Source organism: Populus euphratica, unplaced genomic scaffold (genome assembly GCF_000495115.2).
Source record: "Populus euphratica unplaced genomic scaffold, PopEup_1.0 scaffold146.1, whole genome shotgun sequence".
NCBI classification, from domain to species: domain Eukaryota; kingdom Viridiplantae; phylum Streptophyta; class Magnoliopsida; order Malpighiales; family Salicaceae; genus Populus; species Populus euphratica.
In genome coordinates, this window is record NW_011500037.1 from 389,000 (window position 1) to 398,057 (window position 9,058).

At 33.3% G+C, this 9,058-nt stretch overlaps 1 pseudogene; it reads right to left on the bottom strand.

Annotated features, from left to right (window-relative positions):
* Positions 1-6,515: 6,515 nt before the first annotated feature.
* On the bottom strand, positions 6,516-7,640 carry LOC105142815 (probable glutathione S-transferase; annotated as a pseudogene).
* Positions 7,641-9,058: the final 1,418 nt, after the last annotated feature.

Here is a 9,058-nt window from a genome sequence, read left to right on the forward strand (position 1 = left end):
ACAATGCCATGTGTCACCATAAAATGACACTTCTCCCAATTGAGTACAAGATTGCTCTCTTCACATCTTTCAAGGACTTTTTCTAAATGCATTTTTTATTAACTGTCGCACCCTCGCGAGCGGAGTGCGGCGTCGCAGCGACCGTCGATTGATTTCGGGGTCTCTTAGTTTTATATGTGTAAAAGGGAGTCGCCACCTAGTATTATGGTCACTAGGAAACCTAACTGGTTTTTCAGAGATTCTAAGGAAAGGGACTGGTTGCGTAAAGGGAAGGTGTTAGCACCCCTAGTACGCCCTACCTAAGGTAAGCTGCTTGGTGTTTGTCTTATAATTGCTATGGTGTTGGTGTTTTCTAATCCCATCAGTTTTTCTCGGTTCGATTGTAACTAAATTTCTTAAGAAAGAAATCCAAGGAGATTCAATGCGCTTTACAAGCTCATTTTTTCCCTTGGTATTTCAAGAGTTTGTGACTCGTAAATCGTGAGGAAGGACAAAAATTTAGAAATCTAGGGTGCTTTAAACGCCTATTTTTGCCTTGGTATTTTGTACTCTCACGGCCTCGTAAACCGTGGAGAAAAAAAAATTGAAATGTCCTCGATTATAATCAAGGCTTCTTTCAAGGATGTGTGCGGATTTATTATTCCTAGAAAATTATCTTGGATATTTACCACTCCGGGTTTCTTTATCCAAATATTAACAGTGAATAATAACAAATTATTCCCAATAATATTTTGGATGTTCGTCCTTTAAGGATTTCTTCATCCAAACATTAGTGGTAAATAATAGATAAATTCTCCCCAAAATAAGATTTTTATATTTTTTTGAAATATTGGCCAATACCCTTTGGAGTTTTACAAACATGTTGTAAAATCCAGAAATGCAAGAAAACAATTTTCGTTGTGTTTAAGAAATCCATGCGAAAACACATTTTTCAAAACTTCCAATATTTTTTGTATAAAAAAAACGTTGAAAACATGTTAGGGTATTGGCCGTATGCAGCACACAAGAAATATATATTTTTATTTTTTTTATCGAAACATAAACATCACAGTTAATCACAATTAAAGACCACAAATTGTGCACACACACACACACACACACACACACACATATATATATACATATATATATATTCTCAAAATTCTTCAAAAATGAATAAAATATAACACAACAAAGATGGTCCCTCAAAAAACTAATTTTTCTCAAATAAAATTCGGTTCATTTTTAAACCCGAAAAAAACTGTTTTGTTACTGTTCAAGTGAATTATAATTCACTTGAACAGTAACACAAAATGATGTCTTTTAACAGCACAAAAGAAATGAACGCCCCCCTTTAGAATCCACCCAAAACCTTACTGCAATTGCAGAAGGTTTCCCCGCAAATTTCAATTTCCTTCCCCGCCAGAATATGAAGCAGAAAAGGAAAACATCTGAGCTAAAAAGGGGGTTGATGACAGCCCCTCCTCTCCCGGTTCCTTATGCACTAAATGAAACAAAGAAACTGCAATTCTAACACAAAAAATAAAATCTACACTCACAGCCATGGGAAGAAACAAAAGCTGACATTCATTGTATGGCAAAAAGGAAATAGAAAATGAAAGTGAAATACCTGCAGGTCTTCGCTGAAATGGTTTAGCCAAAAGATAAAAGAGTTCTTTTTTTTTAACATCAAAACAATACCTGCAGGTCTTCGCTGAAATGGTTTAGCGTGCTTCCTTGAATACCATCGCCTCCTTGGCTGCTGGTAAATGACAGACGAAAATAGAGATGCTGAAACAAATGAAATAATTGGTTTCCCCGTCGCCTGCCTCTCCTTTCTCCTCTCTTTTGTTTCTTTCACAGTGATGAAAGGATGTATAGGAAACAAAGGCTCTATGGATCAAAGAACAAAACCCCTCTGTTCCCCTGTTACCTGCGTTTTTTTTTACTAACTCCCTGCCTATCGTTTTTTTTTGCCTCCTCTCCTTTGCTGCTCTTTTTCCTCTATTCTCCTCCCCCTTTTTTTTTTTTCTTTTCGTCCCCTTTCTCTCTCTTTTTCTCCTCTTCTCCTAGGTCATTAGAGGGGCTTATATATAGTCTAACCTATATCTATTTAGGAAGGATTCAATGCATTAATCCTAGGACGCAAATCCCTACTGATTTGCAGTAAAAAAAAACGCAAAAGGAAACTGCAAATTCTGATTTTATGGTGGTGCTTTACGTCTGATTTCTTTCCAGTTTTGGAGGATGGTGTGGTTCTTTTATTTCCTTCCATAGAGCCAGCTGCTACCTTTGAAATGAGGCAACAAAAACGTGGTCTTCAGCTCTAACAATCAGACATGATGAGAAAGGAAAACAGCAGAGAAAAAGGGAAAGAAATCAGATGGAGGGTGCAGCTGCAAAGTCTTATCTTCCTTATTCGGTGTGGTAAAAATCCTTCCATTTATGATGATCCAGGCCCCCTCTCCAACTTTCCATATCCTTCTTCAATTAAATCCCTGATTTTAACACTTTTCGATTCAGTCCTGGGTCCAGAAAAAATCCTTCGAATCAGTCCTGCAAAACTTGGGTTAGAATCCTGCTCACGGCAGAATTCTCTATTTTTCACGTCAGATATTTAAACGTGCAGAGCTTGAGCTTCTGATATCAAAATCCATCGATTCGAAAGCCAAAATTCATCTATGCGTGTAGGATTACAACTTTGATAGGGATTTAGGGCGAGATATAATCATTTTATAGGACAGAATCGGGCCGCGATCTCGTCGGTCAAAAAGGGTCTCCTGATCTGATTCAAAAACTGATAAATACCGAGCATCCCGATATGACTGGGAGTACCCTAAGAATGACCCAGAAAAATCATGATGGCAGTAGAATTTTTTCGGTGCAAAACTTGGGTTAGAATCCTGCTTGCGGCATAATTTCTCTATTTTCACGTCAGATATTTAAACGTGCAGAGCTTAAGCTTCTGATATCGAAATCCATTGATTCGAAAGCCCAAATTCATCTATGCATCCAGTACTATGGCTTTCATGGGGAGTCAAGGCGAGATATGATAGAATCAGGCCACAATCTGGTTGGTCAAAAAGGGTCTCCCGATCTAAATTCAGGAAACTGACAATGCCAAGCATCCTCGACTGAGAGCCTGCCATAAGAACAATGAGCCCTAGGACCCAATCAAGGTGTAGGTCCATTCTTCAACATGTCATGAGTGATAGAATATAGTTGGGATGGTCAGATATTGCACGAACCTAAGTCAGAATCAGGGTCTAAGTTGGAACAAAACAAAAAAAATTTGCGGCAGTAGTAGAACTAGGTTTTTCTAGTGCCACTTTCAAGGAATTTATTTCAACCTTATAGCCCATGTAAAAGAGGAATGAATTTAGCATTATAAGGAATCCTAATTAGCTTAAGAATCCTGAGAATTTCGATAGCAGTGGGGAAGGATAAAGAGAGCAGGAAATGGCTGAAACAGGGTTCGAAAAAAATCTTTCTTTCTCCTCCGCTTTTGTCAATTTTCTAGCAAACGTGAGCTACACTCCTACACTTGGTTCAAAACGGGTAGACACCATCTCTAGCACGTGGGGTCCAAAATTGAGTAACAACATTCACCATCGTTCTACATCCACTTCAACCAACCAATTAACACAAATTAATCAAACTACACAGCAAAACCAAAAAGGAAACATAAATCAAACAAGAAAATGCAGGACAAGAAGCAATTTTTAATGATTTTAAGAGGACCCCATTTTGATTTCAAGATAAATTGTCTGATCATGCTAAAACTCAATGCTTTTCCTAAACAATGGTTTTGCTATCAGGTGACCTGCCTATCTAGAAAACTCCATGTTTTTTTTTTATTTTTAGAATTGGTCCAAAGAGGACCCCATTTTGATTTCTTCCTTATATTTCTATTAGCATTACTCTAATCTTCATTTCAACTAAAAAACAAAAACCCATCAACAGAAATCAATCAAACTAAACAAAACGAACGGAAAGAAAAATACCTGAAACGCGATCAAAAACATCAGCAGCAGATTCTCCTTCAGGAAACCTATAAAAGAACCTCCCAAACCTCTCTCTAGACTCTTTAATAACCTTCATTCTCTCCTTCACTTGAAAATTCCCATGTCAACATCAGCAGCATATTTTTTTAAAATTGATTCATGTCAACATCGCTTAACCTATGCAATTTCTGACTCAAACTTTGAACCTGCTCATGAGTCGCGCTGGTTTTAACGAATTTGCTTTGTAAACCGTGTGTCCGTAAACAGCGGGTGAGATGGGCACATCATAGGGTCAAAAGTCACAGATCTCTGGAAAGAAAAGTAATTGCTTTCAAATTTTGTAATTATAGCACGAATAGGTAACATTTTTCCCAATCTAACAAATAAATTGAGATTTTATAACAGAGAGGTTTCATGGGTGCGGAGAGTGTTTGCCGGAAATAATATTTCCATAACTCTTGGGAGAAGTCAACGGAGAATCTACTTTGTGGATTGCCTGAGCTGTACTCCGGCGACTGGGGTCTTGATAGCTAGCAATTGTTCGCAGGATTAGCAGACAGATACCCACATTTTCAAGAGTTGAAAAAGTGGAAACATCTTCTCCACGAAGCAAGAAATCTTCCTTCGTTTTTGACCATGGCATTGTGTGCCGAATATTTTTGGCACTCTCTCCATTGCCCTAGTTTCTTTCTTTGTTCGCTTTTTAACCATTTTAGACTTCGATTTCGGGTGGTTTCTTTTGAACATTAATGGTGCGCGTTCTGACTCGAATTAGATTCAATTCTTTCATGGTTTTCATGGGTAATTTAATAATTATCTACTAATCCAGATTCCAGCTGGTTTTCTATTAAATTATATAATAACTGATCTAATCAAATTAGATTATTGATAAATTAATTTATAACCTAGTTGACATTTGTCAGAATCTAAATAAAAATAAAGCTTATTTAATTACCACAATTTAAAAAAGAAGAATAATAATTTATTTTGATGATTTGACCAAGGAAAATGATAAATTAACTACGCAAGGATTGGATTTCCATCGCAAATCATTGCAATTATTGTGTTTATTTTGTAAATCAAAGAACTAGAATTTAATCATTCTAAACTCAAAAAATAAATGCCATGATTAAAAAAAATAATACAGAAAACCAGTTATTTTGAATGGTGATACTTTGCCTTTGCACATTTATCAGGGACAAGGCATGAAATCTTAAATCATGCCTTTCTAAAATGTCACAAATTTTAATCACTGTTTCTGATTTTTAGATTTTTAAGGATTTAATAAAAACCCACAAGAGTTTAAGAAAATATTACATAAACATTTTTTATGCCCCCAAATTTTAATCACTGTTGCAATTCGGTGTTCTTTTAAACATTGAAAAGAGAGAGAGAGAGCAACATCCATTATTGTATTACCATATCCTATCCTTTGTGAGGATTATTCGTTGTTGTTTACTCGAGACAACATTATAATTTTAATACCAAGTATATAATATGATTATGGTATTGATTTTTCTAAAAATATTTTTTTTATTTAGAAATATATAATTTTTTTTAAAAAAAAATTATCTTTAACATCAATGCATTAAAATAACTTTAAAATATATAAAAAAAAAATATTAATTTCAAAAACAGTACCAAGCAACAAAACCAACCTAGACCCTTCAGCTAGCAGATAACCGATTTTATTATCCATAACAAGTTTCAACACCTAAGAAGCTATTATTATCTTTGAGAATGCATTGGATCTGCAAGTACCAACAATGAAGATTACACAGTGCCATGGCTGCTCATTATAGTGCATAAACCACTGATTTTCCTGCCCATTCAATATTATAAGAAAATTAATAAATATAAACAAAAATACCAACACTTTAACAATATTATTTTTCATTCATGTATCCATCAATAAACACTAACAAAAAAACTAGATATATATTAAGTTATAACTTAAATATTTACCAATTTTCTAGTAGTGTTAATAATGATTTAAAATGCAAGATATCAATAATAACATATATTTAGAGGGTTTTGATAATAAAAAAAATAAAGATTAGAGACGTGAGAAGGGATTTCTTGTTTTTCAATCCCGGGATAGTTAGTTTTTGTTAGTGTTTCAGCCTTTATGCCTCCCGTGACTACGTAGCCTCAAGAAAAATATAAACCAAGTCACCTAACTATTTCCATAAGAGTGGAAAACATACGGCTCAACCCAACAATGGAGGTGCCTTTTTTTATTATTATTTTTTTATAAGTGGGATCTCAAATTACACCCAAAATCAATAGAAACAATTAAGTGTCCCATTATTTTTACAATATATAGTTCTGTCATGCTAAACATGGGAACAATATAAGGATAGATAAACAGAACTAGGTGTCTCCTTATTCTGAAAATACACAAGAACAATGGACACAACTAAGTGTCCTGTTATTTTTAAAATACGTAGCTCTCTCATATTGAATTACACAAGAACAACATACATAAACGGACATAAGCAAAGGGTTGCATCATTCTTAAAATACACAATATATAACAACTGACACAACTACGTGTCCTGTTATTTTTAATGCACATAACTCTCTTAAACTAAATACAAGAACAACATACAACGAAGGAAAGACACAACTAAGTGTCCCATTATTCCAAATACATAGTAGCACATGGTACCTGATTAACAACACAAAATTAACATTATACATTCTCTGAAATCTTCCTCAGCTTCATCGTAAAGTTGTAGATCTTCGGGGGGTCAGCTAGAGACTTGGATACACTATCTTTCTGCATGCATCTCTGACACCATTCAATCAGCTGAGGACACTCAGCCACTATGCTAAAGTTGGCCATGGTCTCATAAGCATGAAACCAGCAATAAAAAGGGACGAAGGCAACATCCACAAAGCCCAGGGTCTCACCCCCGAAGTAAGGCTTGGCTCCTAGCTCTCCTTCTAACAACTTGAGGCAATCGATAAAATCCTTTTTGGCTGCCTCCTGCTCTTCTCCTTCTGCTGTCCATATCATTTTCCCTTTCAGGTCATAAATCTACAGTTCTAGCTGGTAACAGATTTGGAAGAAAAACTATTTGTATCCGCTAGGATATATATCTAAAAATGGTAAGCAAAAAAATTATAATAAAAAATAATTAACATACCTTCTGGTCCACAAAATTAGCCCAAAACATAGATTGAGTTCTTTCATAAGGATCAGAGGGCAACAACGGAGACTGCTTCCACGTTTCATCAATGTACTGAACAATATTAAGTGACTCACATATTGATTTGCCATTGTGAATAAGAACTGGAATTTTCTTGTGAACTGGATTCATTTCAAGAAGCAAAGCACTTTTGTTCCTCAAGCTTTGTTCTTTGTACTCATACTTGACTCACTCTCATCCCAGCAGGACTTGCCCAGAAATCCAACAGGGTCACTTGATCATTATCCATTGTTGAAGTGATGAAAAATGCTGTCCCCAAAAATGTCTTAAATATCTCTCTTCTTTCTTTTACTTGAGCAGTGTCTTACATCCACCAACATGAGTTGTGTATGTTGGGAAATTGTCCTTTCGTGGTAAGAACTCACTTTCACTTGGACCCCATTTATTTATAAGAAAGTAATTTATTTTTAAGAAAGTAATAAGAAAGTGAACTCACTTTCACTTGGACCCCATTTATTTATAAGAAAGTAACTTTATTTTTAAAAATAAATTTTTTAAAAATATTTTTTAATATTTGATAGTGTATCAAAAATAAACTGAAAAATAATTTATTAATGAATTATTTATTTATATTTATCTAATATATAAAAAATATTAAATATAAATATTTAATCACTTACAATAAAAGAATAAAATATAAAAAATATAATGATGAATGTTTTTATTATATCTTATGTTCATATATAGCTTATTTTATAAAATATAATTATATATGTCATATAATATTATAGAGATATAACCTTATGAAATTTTTCATAAATAAAACCTATTAATTTTTTTTTTCAATTTTAAAAGCTTAAAATATGTTTTTTTTTCATATGAAAAAAGTCAAATTAGTTTATAATAAGAGTTAGATATTTGGTTTTTTTTTGTATGAAGATTTTTTTAAAAGATAAATAAATACAAAAATATTTTGATAAGTTTTTTGGATAAAGATTTTTTTTTATGGATATAGATAGTTATCCCTTTAATATCCCTTTAATATATATCCAATAAGCATAAATAAATGAATATAAATATCTACCATCAAACATAGTCATGCATAAATATTAAGTTTTGATGTCATATACATATATATTAGTTCAAATTAACAAACATAAATATGCTATACATAATTAAATAAGTAAATATACTTGTCAGATAACAAACATATAGTTTTTTATCATAGTCAAATTATCTTAGCAAGCAAGCATGTGGTAGTGTTGGTTCACAAAATTCTGAACCCAAATTAGCATTTTTTGTCATAAATGTTTTTGCCAACATTTTATTTTGGACTAAGTGATCAAATGCATCTCTAAGAGTGATCTCATCGAAGCCTTCAACTTTCGTCACTTCCGTATACAGCGCATTAACATCAAATTGATTTTTGTTGATGCTTTGAATTGCAAATGCTACATCTCTAATCTGTTTAGATAACTTTTCAACAACAGCATCTTTATACATGCGATTTCTCTTTCTATGTTGTCTCTTTTATGTACTGGAGGAAGATATCTCTTTTTCCTTAGAAGTTTCTTCATATTCCCCTTCATTTTCAATTGAAATTGATTGCTCTTTAGTGTTTTCTTGCAAGTTGACATTAACATATGATTTGGTATAATTTCTGGTTGCCATGTCTTTTCCAACAATAATTGTCATTGCCTCGTACATATCAAGTTTTTTGTTGAGATACTTGTCACGATTGGGATGTGCCTGTTCATAAAGTTTAGAATATGCAATTTTTTAGTTCATTGTATAACATTTTAGAAACAAAAGTAAATATAAAAATTAAAAAGAGTATAATATTTATCATACCTTTACTTTTTCATCATATACATCTTTCAAAACTGTAATTATTTTTAAACAATCATCCCAGCCAAAACC